Raw genomic sequence first — 13,813 nt, 5'->3', positions numbered from 1 at the left:
AAACGGATTGAAAGAGTAGGCTGATGCCAGGTTGTTGGGAGAATAGAAGTTTGGACTTTATTTTGCTGGCAGTTGGGCGCCACTGAAGACTTCTTTTTTTTTAATTAGGTTGGGCTGGGTCTTAGTTGCAGCAGGCGGGCTCCTTAGTTGCGGCTCACCAGCTCCTTAGTTGTGGCATGCAAACTCTTAGTTGCGGCATGCATCTGGGATCTAGTTCCCTGACCAGGGATCGAACCTGGGCCCCCTGCATTGGGAGTGCAGAGTCTTAACCACTGCACCATCAGGGAAGTCCCATCACTGAAGACTTTTGAGCAAGTAATGACATGACCAGAGCTTTGCTTTCAGATGGCAGGTGTCGTGGTATCCTAGGTGAACTGCTGAAGAAGAGACTAGAATTGGGGAAACGAGTGTATATGCACCTCAGTGGTCTGCAGGTGGTCCAGGCTCATGGTGGTCATTCAGTACATATTTGTTGATCACCACTTGGGAAAGAACTATAAGCATTCTAGGGCTTAGAAAAATTCTCTCTATCATTTATAGCCATGAACAAGAGGAATTGAGTTCAGGAAGTCACACTCTTTGGTTGGGAGGCAGACCTGTCCTACAGTCTGTGAAAATTGATGATCTGGGTGGGCATAAGTAGAATAGTTCACCAATTTATTACCAAAGGAACTGCTAGGGACCAAGTTGAGTGAATCATCTGTGTTTTTTGCTGTGGACTGCAGGCAGCTGGAGCACAAATCTGCTCCAATGTGGTCCTTTCTATGTGGTTGCTTTAAATACCAAAAGGAAATGTTGACTTGAGCTATGAGGCATACCCTGAAAATTAATTCTGTGGTTTGCAAATGCCTGTAAGATTCCAGTCCTAAGATTGGTTTGTACGTTCGTGCCTCAGCATTCAGCAAGGACGCTGGTGATTGCAAGCCTGTGTTTCTCGTGAAAATCTGGACTCTTTTCAGCAGGGTGTTCTCCCTGGGAAGCAAGAAGTAGATGCAGAACCCCTGCCCCTGTGTTTTTGTTTGAGGACCAGCACTCCCTAGGTCTCTGGAATGGTAAAGCTGCACCATTGCTTCTTTGGCTGTTTGTATTTTGGGGTCTGACTGGAATCTACCATTATACGCTACTTGTTCAGTTCAATAATATATATATATATATTGTATTTTAAGGATATACATTAAACTTTTATTATGAAATATACAGAAAAAGATGCATAGAACACAAATGTATGGCTTATAGAATTGCTCATCTAACCACACTACCCAGTTCAAGTAACTGAATGTAGATCATTGACAGAACTCTAAAAGCCGACAGTTATTCTCAAACTTCCCCTTGAATGTTACCATTATCCTGATTTGTGTAGGAATTTCCTCCTTTCTCTTCATATTTTAACCACCAAGGTGTATATTCAGTACTTGAACATTTAGATTTGCCTGTTTCTGAAATGTACATAAATAAAATTATTCTGTATAAATCTTTCATGTCTTCCTTCCTTTGCTCAATATTACATTTTAAAGATTTATTCATCTTGTTATGTGTAGCTACAGCTTTTGGTTGTTGGTGGCGATGCTGTATAGAGTTCAATAATATTTTTTGTGTTTCAAACAACATGCCAGGCCTAGGCTGGGTGCTAGGGATAGAGAGAAGCCAACAGGATTCCTGCACTCAGAGAGCCTGTGATCTTTGGGGTACATGGGAATGTAAGCCTCACTATGGAGGGCAGAAGCGTGGTACAGATGAGGCTGTACTGGTGCCAGGATGAAAAACACAGGATGAAAAATCTACATTGCTGCTATTAACTACTATTTATTGAAGATCTACTGTGTGTTAGGGACTCCTTACTTTACAACATCCCTTCAAGGTGGGGATTAAGTGACTTGCCTAAAGCCATGGGGTAGCAAACATATGGGATACAGGTCTAGATAGGTCTGTACCCTCTTTGTCATAGCTTGACCTAGGTAGCTCCTTTTGGCATTGACTATTTTCTGTGTCTCAGTACTATTGGTGGTAAATCCTACCCCTTCTCCCCTCCTATCATTTCTCTTGCCTGGAGAATGCTTCTTTTTCTCTATTCAATTTCTACCCATTCTTGAAGACCAGCTTAAGTATTTTTTTCTAGGATGTCTTCCTGGACTATAGGATTCTCTCCCTCCACTGGACGTCTGTAGTACTCACTGTCTGGTTTTTCATTTGGCAATTAGTGATGACTCTTGTAATAATATGCTCTATGTTTTTGTGGTTACATGCACTTTTATGTGTAATTGTCTTGTTTCCTAATAAGATTCTAAATGAACTGGAGTCACACACTTTCCGAATGCCTTTGGCCCTGGGTTTTTCTCGTTCAACTCCTCATTTTACAGATTAGGAAACCGAGTGCCTCTTAACTTTGTACTTTGCCACCTCCTCCCTGCCACACACGCCACCTACTGCCTTACACATAAGGGGTGCTTGAAAATGCTAGAGGCAGCCCTGGAGGAGAGGGCTGGCAGCTGGGATAATGAAAGTATCAAGCTGTGAGGTCTTGGGCAAGATTGTTCTCTCAGGCTCTCCCTTTTCTTCATCCACCCAATCCAAATGAGGCATTAGATTAGACTATCATTAAAGGTTCCTTCCACCTCCCCCATCCTCTGATTCTAATATAGTAGCAGAAGATGATACAAGGCAACATAACTTAGTGGTTAACAGTGTAACGTCTGAGTCAGGCTACCTGGGTTCAAACCTTGGCTTCTTTGCCTATTAGTTATGCAAGTTAAGTAACCTCTCTGTGTCTTGGTGCCCTCATTGGGAAAAGGGGAATCATATTAATGTTAGATACCTATAAGATTTTTGTGGCAATTAAGTGAGGCAATCAATATAAAGTACTTCTCACGGTGCCTGACATATAGCAAATGCTCAGTAAATGTTCTGTCTATGAATATCGTTAAGCAAAAAACAGAAAGTGGCACTCAAACATAATCAGGTCCTGGCACCCATAACAGTTCTGGCATATTCGCTCCTTCCATTTTTTGAGTCTCAGGTATTGCCCTTTAGCTATACGGTGTTGTCAGTAGTCTTCTGAGACCCGTATAAGTCTCTGGTTCTTTATAGTAATTCCAAAGGGACCAACACGTTTCTGGAGGTAATTGAATAGCAGCAGCAGCAGCAGCTTCCATTCTGCTTTTGGGGGGCCTTACCTGCAAGTAGCTGGGAGGCCTCTCTAGAATTTAAATGGAAAAATCTGCCCCCTACCCCCCTTCCCTTCCTGTCTGCCAGGTGGTTATTTTGCCTGTGAACCACACATCAACCAGTTACAGAAACCTCAAACTGCCATGACAACAGCAGCCTGGGCAGCTGGAAGAGAATTCCGGGCCTGAGTGTTGCAGCAGTAGCTGAGAATTGCTTCTCAGTTTGGTTCACCCTGTGATGCTCCACGGTGGGGGGCTGGGGCGAGGTTCTTTTGAATGAAGCCATTTTTCTTTCTTTCCTTTTTTTTTTTGTTACAGAAAGATTGTTTTCATTATTTATTTAGGCTGCGTTGGGTCTTCATTGCTGCATGCAGGCTTTTCTCTAGTTGAGGTGAGCGGGGGCTCTACTATTTGTTGAGGTGCACAGGCTTCTCTTTGCGGTGGCTTCTCTTGTCGTGGAGCACGGGCTCTAGGTACGCGGGCTTTGAAAGTTGTAGTTCTTGGGCTCATTAGTTGTGGCTCGCAGGCTCTAGAGTGCAGGCTCAGTAGTTGTGGCACACGGGTTTAGTTGCTCTGCGGCATGTGGGATCTTCCCGGACCAGGTCTTGAACCCGTGTCCACTGCATTGGCAGGTGGATACTTAACCACTGCACCACCAGGGAAGTCCCTGCCATTTTTCTTATCTTTGAAAACAAACCCAAAAAAGAATCTCTGATGCCTTTGTTTCCAAAGCACTCAGCCAACTCCTGAGGGGAGGGTTTGACCTGGTGACCCAGAGTATTGTCTCTGGGGTCAGGGCTGCTTAGCCAAGGAGGACCTTAGCTCTCTGCTTCCCTCCCCTCCCTGCCTGTTGCTGGTGGCTGGACAGTGACTCAGGGGAGGAGGAGGGAGGAGAGGAAGAGAGGAGGAGACAGCTCCACCAGCTGCTGCTAAAAACAACAACATCTAATCAGTCCATAAACTCCCTCCCCTCCAGAGCACGGTGATGTCAAGAGGCAGAGCAGGTGGCCTGGGCTCTCCCCTCCCCCATCCCCTAATGCCTTTGGATCTTTGAAGGGACAATTTATGGTTGTCAAAAGGAAAATTATCTCTCTTTGGGGGGGGGGAGGGGTGGCAGGAAATTCCTTCTCTTCCCTTTCAGGACTGGTCCCACCAAGAGCATTCACTGTAACTTCAACTCTAACAGATAAATGAGGGGCCTGGAAGAGCATTCCCTTGCCAAAACAAAAGATCCTGGTGTGAAGCCTACTGCACTAAGCCCAGCCAGTCCTGCTTTCAGTGAGCTCCTCTGACCTGTTAGATACGAGAGATACAGTGGCAAACAGATGTATAACTTGCCCTCACCCAACTTGTACCCAGAATCCAGTCTGAAGAAGCATCTGGCGGCAGTACAAGTGGGGAGATCCGTCCTGAGCCTGGTACCCAGGGTTGTCTGGAGCAGCTGAGAGGCTGGCATATTGTTCCATGTTGTTTTCTACCCAATTTGCCTGATTTTCATGAGATGCCCAAATGTGTACAGCTTTCCCCCTGATTACCCCTGCTTCCCCTGCAGTGTCAGCCCAAGCTGTAAAGCTGCCAGCTCGGCTCTTGCAGCTTGAGGTGGCCAGCGAATCAGACCTGCTGTCCTCTGATATGTCTTTGGAGGAATGTCTGTTCTTAGGACCAGGCCTCTCACCATTGGGTGGTGGCTGCTTTGCTTACTTTACCCACATCTGGTCCCTCCCCTTTACGTGCTGAATGTTCCAAATGACAGGTAAGGCTCTGAGGAACCTTTAAGGTTCATCCTAGACACATTCACCCAGGAAACCTAAGGAGAGAGGAAGTGAGAAAAAATAGACTTCTTTTAGCTCCTTTAAGCTCCAAGTCGCCGTATATCTTGATCCTCCCCTTAGCAGGAGAAAGAAAAACAGCAGAGTGTATCGGTGGGGGAGGAGAGTTCCTCCCAGTCTGTCTCCTTCTCTAGAAGAACAACAGGACAGTCTGCCCTGGGCACTATGGGGCCAGGTGCTGGGTAAGTACACGAGGAAGGAAAGCTGATAAGATAAGGTCTGACAAATCTAGGTCACCAGGCTGCTCCAGGCACCTGTGTGACTAGTCACCTTGAAACGGACAGGAGGGAGGATGGACTTTTGTTCAGGGCACAGACTAGCTGACTTCCCAGGCCTTTGTTTGTTTGTTTACTTAATACACATTTCTTGATCACCATTAAATGCCAGGTCTTGTGCTTAGGTGTTCCAGGCCCCTGTGTGTCTCTGGTAGGCAAAATCTCCTCCTGGATCCCAGGCCTGTAACCAGTGCTAAAAAAAGAAATGACATCATGCAAAAGCCAGTTGGTCCACTAACTTCCAGAGTGGGAGCAGCCAGACTCTTGGTAGAAGGGAAGGACTGTTTGGAGTCTTCATTCCCTTCAGCTCGATCAGGGGTCAGCAAAACTTTACCTGTAAAGGCCAGATAATAGTATTTCAGGCTTTGCTGGCCATAGGGTTTCAACTCTGCAGCCACAGTGGATACATAAACAAATGAGCCTGACTCTGTTCTAGTAACACTTTACTTACAAAACAGGTGAGAGGCCCCATTTGACCCTAGTGCATTGTTTGCTGACCCCTGAATAGAAGATTGGAATGACGGCTGTGAAATGGGTGCTGGAGAAATGAGTTTATGTGATTTCAGGAGGCATCCCAAATCGACACAGTGGCTTCACTCGGTCGGGAGAGTATAGGGCTTGATGCACTATGCTCAATGGCAAGGTCTGATTGACACCAGCGAATTCTACTGCATGGGCCAAACTTCAACCTCAGCCATCTAGCGTGCTGGTTCCCACCAAAGGTTACAGGGTCACCAAGCCAGACAGAGCACACAATTTCATACAGTCTCATCACTTATGTGGGAAAACAATATGGGGCCCTGTGGATGGCAAGTCATTGGCACCACCTTAAAAGACCTGGATAAAGGGTCAGGCCACCTCTGCTCTAGGGCCTGGCTCTGCCACTAAGTTATTTATTTGGCTGCGTCGGGTCTTAGTTGCGGCACGTGGGATCTTCATTGTGGCGTGCAGGGTCTTTCATTGTGGCACGTGGGCTCTTCATTGTGGCGCGTGGGAACTTCTCTTTAGTTGCGGCTCACGGGCTCAGTAGTTGTGGCGCATGGGCTTAGTTGTCCTGTAGCATGTGGGATCTTAGTTCCCTGACCAGGGATCGAACTCACGTCCCCTTCATTGGAAGGTGGATTCTTAACCACTGGACCACCAGGGAAATCCCGCCACTGACTGTGGAGGGTGGCATTGGATAATGACTGCTCTCTGACCATTTAGCATATACTGAGTACTACTGTATGAGGCACTGGGGATACAGGAATGGACACAACAAAATTCTTGCCCTTAAGTAGCTCATGATCTAGTGGGGAAGACAAATAGGTGAACTATTATACGATGTAGTGAAACACAGGCTTTGAGTAGGTGATTATTCAGGCTGCTGTGGGGGCAAAGAGCGAGATGAGTGTTTATTAAGTGAAGAAGAAAGGGGAGTCCATTCTGAGCAGAGGCATAGAAACATTCTAGAGGAGATCCAGCCTAGGGGACCACAGGTAAGAGATGGAGAGGGCATGTAGAGGGAAGCAGGAGGTCAGCAGGGATGGGTCACATAGTGCCCAGAAGGCCCAGCTAAGGTGTTTAGACTCAATTGTGTATGCTGCGTGCTCTGGGGAGCCACGGAAAGTTTTTAAGCAAGGGAATAATAGCATGTGGTTCATACTGCACTCAACTCCTCTCTAACTTCTACAGAATGTATATCCATGAGCTTTGTGTGAAGAGGAATGTTGATACTGTATAAAGTTAATAAGCACCGATAATTAAGCCAGTGGCTGTAATTAATAACCAGGGTCAGTCCCTTCCTGGTGATGCCTTCAGCTAAACAGCAACCAGATAAATCATTGGCAAACACCAGGCACCCACAACTGAGAAGAGGGCCCTTCAGAGTGCTCCAGGACCTGGATTCCCTGCCTTTCTGGGTGAGATACTCCCTCTCATGTGACCCTCCTGGCTTCTTGAGACTCACTCACTGATTCATCATAAGCTGGCCGTTGCAACCCCACATGTCTGAGTTTTTCTGTTACTTTAAAGGGAGAACTGAGTTGAAGAATTCAGGTGCCTTTGGTGTAGTTTTGAAGTTTAGGACAGGGAAAAGTGAAGGCGGAAAATAAGTGGCTTCTGCAATAGTCATGTCTTTCAGAGCCTAAGCGTAGTTGAAACTGGCATCGGAAAATGGGGATTCTTAGGGAGCGATTCCCGAATCTGACAGTACATCAGAATAAGCTGGAATAAAAAGGCTGGTTTTTATCCAAAGGTCCCACCTCCAGAAATTCCTATTCTGTAGGTCTGAATGTGACTGGGAATCAGAGCCCCTAATGGGGGAAAGAAACAAGTCACCTAGGACACCAGATTTAAGGAGGCACTCATTCCATTATATGTCATTACAGGATATTGAGTATAGTTCCCTGTGCTATACAATAGGTCCTTGTTGTTTACCTATTTTATATGTAGTAGTATGTATCTGTTAATCCCAAATTCCTAACTTATCTCACTCCCCACCCCCCCATCCCCTTAAGTAACCATAAGTTTGTTTTCTTTGTCTGAGTCTATTTCTGTTTTGTAAGTAAGTTCATTTGTATCATGTTTTTAGATTCCACATGTAAATGATATCATATGGTATTTGTCTTTCTCTGACTTGCTTCACTTAGCTTAATGCCTCCAGGTTCATCCATGTTGCTGCAAATGGCGTTATTTCATTATTTCTTTATTGTTGAGTAGTATTCCGTTGTATATATGTACCACATCTTCTTTATCCATTCATTTGTCGTGGACATTTAGGTTGCTTCCATGTCTTGGCTATTGTAAATAGTGCTGCTATGAACATTGGGGTGCATATATCTTTTTTTTTTTTTTTTTTTTGCATGTATCTTTTTGAATTAGAATTTTCTCCATATATGTGCCCAGGAGTGGGATTGCTGGATCTTACGGCAACTCTATTTTTAGTTTTTTAAGGAACCTCCATACTGTTTTCCATAGTGGCTGCACCAATTTACATTTCCCACAAAAGTGTAGAAGGGTTCCCTTTTCTCCTGTTGTTCCCATTTTCAGATGAAGAAAGTGAGGCTTAGGCAAATTGAGTTGATCAAGGGGACTCCGCTAGGAAATAGTAGAACCAGAGTTGGAACTCAGGTGTGACCCACCAGGCCACTCCCCTAAGTGCTCTACCACAGGGCCTATTTCTTGCTCTGAATTAGCAAAGGAACTTAGCCCAGCCCCCTCTCTTGGTCCTTCCCAGGCAGTCTGCCTGGCTCTGAAATCTCCAGGTAACTTCCTATACCTGGGGTTTAGCACTTGGACCAAACATGACACCCCAGCTCTCCTTTGGGTGTCTTTTTGTTTGTGTTAATGGGTTTCCTGACATGTACAGCCATGGCAAACTGGGGAAGGGGCAGAGGAAGGGCACAGGTGATCTTTGGCAGGGGCAGAAGAAGAGTTATTCTTTCTTAAGCTGTTTACTGATTAGCTCCCTTTGCTCCTAAAACCAGAAAGAAGAGGAACTCAAGACTCAGCAGAGCTCAGAAGCCCCAATTGATTTGTGGTCCAACTGGGTCAGGGGGAGTGACCCTGTGCAGTGGCCTTTTTTTTCTTCCCCCCAGGGACCTGTATGCCACAGCTCACTAGAGCAGAGTTGCATGCCACTGAGGGGAGGGATTCCAGCCCTGCTCCCTTCCCCCACACTCCCAGCCCCCCAAGCCCAGAGAGGTTAGATCTCCTGTGAGGCGCATGTCTACCTATTCAGTCCCTTCCTCCCTGGCCCTCTGGCTGGGCTCCTACTGGTGTTAGGTTGCCCCAAATACCCAGTCTCTTATTTCACATCCTCAGGCAAAGATCCCACAGCCAAGGTGCCCTTTCAGCTTAGCTTTCCCATCGGCTGCTCACTGACAGATAAGCTTCTAAGAGGAGGGAAGAGGGAGGGTGGAGAGGTGGGTAAAACCTGGGGCAGACCCCTTTGTCCCTTTGTCATGGGGTGCGGTGGGTCCTGTAGCGCCCCAGTTTTGTGTTTAGCGGGGCAAGCCCTGGGTGGTGGCTAGCTGCCTGGCCCCTGTCCTTTATTGGCAAATGGAACTTGACGTAGCTGAGGCATACTTGTACATATGCTAAGTTTTACCTTAGGCTAGAAATTGGAGGCTGAACGTTTGTAAGTGTCAAGAGACAAGGAAACCCGGTGTTCAGTGTGTGGGCTGGGAGAATGCAGGGGTTCCTGAGCCAGGCTCTGTTTCTGTATAATCTGCAATGGCCGTGCCAGACTCCCTGTGCAGACCTCGCAGAGATGTTTCATTCCTCGGGCTGGATGGAACCGAGACACAAGTGCTGCTGCGAGTTGGGAGGGGGAAGAAGCCAGTGGACAAAACGTTCCTGCGCCTGGGTGGACCAGCACAGCACAGGCTGGGTCCCTGGGAGGAGAGATGAAGCCTTTCTCCTTTCTTTAGCCAGTCCATATCTTGAGTCACAAATGAGTTACTGCCAGATGAACTGGTGTTAGTTTACCTTTCTGAAGTGATAGATGCACTTAAAATAAAAATGAAAGTGACCAGGAAGTTTGCACAGTTAGCTTTGCCAGTCTCACTGCTTTGGGAAATGAAACCTGGAGATAGTACACTCACTCCATTATAGAACTGGGCCTCTGTGTACAAGTTGGTGTCCAGAATATATTTAAAATGATATCCAGAGTATCCAGAGACTATTTTAAAAACGTGTACAGAAAGGTAACAATTAAATGTTTCTCTTGGAGTAAGCCTGGCCTCTGAATTCTCCCAGGAACCCTTGCCTAGGGAAGATGATTAAAAATAGATCTGAGTAGCACTTCCTGCTTGGCAGATGGCTGATAGCAAATGCTAGGGCTTGCAGCTGACCTTTCCTTTCTGAAATCTGCTCTGTGTTTCCATGATGCTAATTGAGTCCCTCTCTAGACCTAATCAAAGTGCTGGTTGCAAAAAAACACGGCTTGCTGTCCTGGCAGGGCTCAGTTCAGGGAGCAACTTGAAAGTGCTGGGATTTGCATGGGAACACCCACTCTGTGGTCCAACTGGCTGATCCTTGTTTTAAAACTAACAAGGTCTGCTTTCAAATGTGCTGTCTAGTGCTATTAAGGATCCCACACCCTGTCCGCTCCCATCCACAGGAAAGATCAGTGGAGAGGGGAGTGATGTGTACACAACGGACAGTGCTCACACACACTTCCAGACAAAGTAGCTGCCCAGAAGAGAGACAAGGCCTTTTGAGATTTAACTTCCAGGTGTGACTCTGTGCCCATCAGCTGCCTTATAAAACAGGGATAATACCTGAGGCAATGCCCTGACTTGGTATCCAACTATGGGAGATAAAAGATATCACTGTTTTTCTTATTATGTAGCAAATATCTAGGAACCACTGCTGACTTCTCATGGAGTTATTATCCTCCCCTGGGAAAGAGATGGGCGTATAGACAGGCTGTGCTGAGGCTATGCTAAGTCCTCGCCATCTTCTTCACCCTACTTTGTCTCCCAGGAGAGCCCTCTGCTGGAATTTAAGCATCTTCTGGGCAGAGCTGCTCACTACACACTCTGGGGCTGAGCAAGGTCTGGGACATTAAATATTTGTTGATTTAGATCTACCCCCTTCCCCCCGCCCCCCGCCGTTTAAAAACTATCATAGACTGCTTTAGTGTGACAAAACCTTTTTGCCTGGGAGATGATTTTCTAGTGCCTGATATTTCACAATGTGCCTCAGGCTTTTTTGTTGGCCAGGGGAAAATGTTGAGTACCAGAATAGGTGAAAGGGATTTAAGTCTCTATGTCTTGAGGGTGAGTCTTAGCCAGGACTTAGATAAGACAGACCAGCTGATGAGCAGAAAAGCCCTTTTATGCAGATAAACAGGAAGTTTAAAAACACAAGAAAAGAGGTCTAACTCTGACTCAGAAATGTTCATTTAATGTGCAAGGCGTCTACTCTCTTGAGAATATGGCCTCATGGAATATTCGCCCTCGTAAGAAACCTCACTCAACCCCCTCATTTCACAGATGATGCAACTCCCAGTTCAGAGGATCAGGGGTCTGCCTAAGGAAGTCATGCTGGTCGGAGGCAGATGACCTAGCCTTGCCTGGCAGGGGTGGGAGGGGGTCAGCTCGTTGTTCTGACCCAGTCGTGTTCTGTTTCTAGAGGGAATACTGAGAATCACCAGTGCCCAACTTTTGCACGTTGGCAAGCCTTTTATGCTCACATCTTTCTAACATTTGTATGCTCAAGTCTCTTTCATAAGAGCTCTTTGGCTGTGATTTCTTCAAGCCCTTTTAAATAACATTGTCTCTTCCTTCGTAACTATTTCATATAACTCTCTACTCCTAACTCAGCCCCGTCCCTGGGGGTATATGAATATACAGGTTAAATGTAGATATATGCTAATACGCCACAGGTGGAAAGTCTAGTGCTGGACATCTGCCATGAGGGGTGGGGGAGAACACAGTACTTGGCCTACTTCAGTTTGTATGTACAACCTGAAGCCTGACTGTTTAAGCAAGGCCTTGTGTTTTGATTAGCATTTCCAGGAGAGGAGAGTGTTGAAAGTGTTTAGGGAATACCTAGTATGAAATGAAAAATCAGGTTAAAAACACGGTGGTTTTTTACTCCCCCAGTGAAGGGGGCCCGGGTTCGAAGGGGGCCCGGGTTCGATCCCTGGTCGGGGAACTAGATCCCGCATGCTGCAACTAAGACCCAATGCAGCCAAATAAATAAATAAAACAAAACAAAACAACGACAACAAAAACAGTGGTAGACTCAACGAGGGTGAGACCGTGCTGTGTACAGGAAATTTGAAGTAGCTGGTAGAAGGAAGGATGCTACCGCTTCTCGAGGGCCTGGCGTATGCCAGGCACTTTACTGTCTGTGAGGTGGGTGTTATTAGCCCATTTGACAGGTGAGGAACTTGAGAACAGAGAGGTGAATGTACCTAAGAGCATACAATAGAGAAAGTGCCAGAACTGGGATTTGAATCTAGTTCATCTACTGGACTGGGAGAGGCTTAGCCCTCAGAAGGAGACCTTGGTATGGGCAAAGCTGTAAAGTTATTTGGCACCAAAGGATGTAAAGATGGAGTATTCAGGGAGCTCTCAGGAGTTGAGCTCGTAGAAGGAGTTCTGGTACTGTCAGAACTGCTGGCAGTGGAATGGGCTTTCTGAGGAGGCATTCCCTATCCCTGAAAGTATTTAAGCAGAGGTTTGGTAGAAATGTGGACAAGAGCTTTGCATCAGGTGTGTAATTGACTTTGGGGCTCCTCAGATTCCAGTGACCTATGAAATTAAAACTGGATAAAGTCGTAAGTATATTTTGTTTTGTTTTGAGATCCTCCACTCTACCCAGCCTACAATCCACTGCATGGGATTCCTGCAGACTGCAATTAGTTAAGTATTTCTCTTTTTGAAAACCCCCCAAAGCATTCTTCTGGGTTCTCTGCTCATTCTTTGCCATGAAGTCCAGGTGCCAAAAAAAAAAAAGCCGCGGTGGGGGGGGGGCACTTTAAAGGGCTTCTTTGCTTTAAATATTTTTTCCCACGAGTTTTGAAATGAGAATCATTCATTCAGTAGTTAGCTGGGAAGGCTGTTTTCAGGTTAGGTTGCAGAGAACATTCTCTTGGTGGTCCTGTCAGCCTTAAGCATTGTAAGTTTACAAATTAAATTTTATCCAGTCACCCAAGAGTGACCAAGCTCTGGTGAAGTGATTCACCCTAACACAACCAGAATTCTAATTAATTTACCGTGGAGCAGATAATCCCGAAAGCTTGGACTGTGTGTTATCTTCCTTGAAGGTAAACCCACTGAGTGAGAGAATTAAGTTTAGGCAGTTGCTAAGTAAATATGGAGTCAGGGCAGAGGAAGGTGAATAACCTAAGAGACTTTCATCAGTTCTGACAGCTTAATCCATCCTGCTTCTTCAAAGAGACAGATTTTCCAAGTGAACACATTCTAGAAAAATCCTGGGACCTGGAGTCAGAAGCTGTTGGTTTAAGTTCTGACCTTGACTTACAAGCTTTGTGAAACTGGGTAAGTCACTCAACAGCTCTGGACCTCAGATTCCTCCTCTGTTGGTTTGAAGGTTCATCAGTTAATATATGTGAAAGTGCTTTGTACGTTCTGAGGTCCTGTAAACATGTCAGTATTAGTCTAATTCTGTTGAGCTCCTTTCTTTTAGGAAGTCACTTGGACAACACCCTTGTCGTGCCGTCTTCATTTTTCCCTAGATTCTGGAGCCACACTGCCTGGGTCTCTGTCATGTATCGGTATTTGATGCTGGGCATACGTCTTAACCTCTGCCTTGCTTTCCTCATCTGTAAAATGGGAACGATAAAAGTACCTCCCTCATCAGATTGTTGAGAGGATTAAATTACTTGGCTTATGTAAAACAGTTTGAATCTGTCTGGCATAGAGTAAGCACTGTGTAAATGTGAGCTGTGACTGTTGTTATTTCACCATTTCCGATTTATTTTAATGAGCCACCTCAATCTCATCTGTAAACTGCCTCCAATTTCACCGTAGTGATTGCTTGTTAGAAAATGTTTAAAAAGCAATCCCCTCCATGGCATGTGGCTTTAGTC

General features: G+C 45.8%; 1 protein-coding gene and 1 non-coding gene across 2 annotated transcripts in view; one reads left to right on the top strand and one right to left on the bottom strand.

Annotated features, from left to right (window-relative positions):
- The window catches only part of YPEL2 (yippee like 2), a 46,377-nt gene that overhangs the window by 17,395 nt on the left and 15,169 nt on the right, over positions 1–13,813 (top strand). The window lies entirely within an intron of this gene.
- TRNAG-CCC (transfer RNA glycine (anticodon CCC)) lies at positions 215–287 on the bottom strand. The gene has a single exon. It is a non-coding gene; the product is annotated as a tRNA-Gly (tRNA).

The sequence above is a fragment of the Phocoena phocoena genome, chromosome 19 (assembly GCF_963924675.1).
Source record: "Phocoena phocoena chromosome 19, mPhoPho1.1, whole genome shotgun sequence".
Lineage (NCBI taxonomy): Eukaryota > Metazoa > Chordata > Mammalia > Artiodactyla > Phocoenidae > Phocoena > Phocoena phocoena.
The sequence above is the reverse complement of the archived record's forward strand: the minus strand, read 5'-3'. Positions and strand labels throughout refer to the sequence as shown.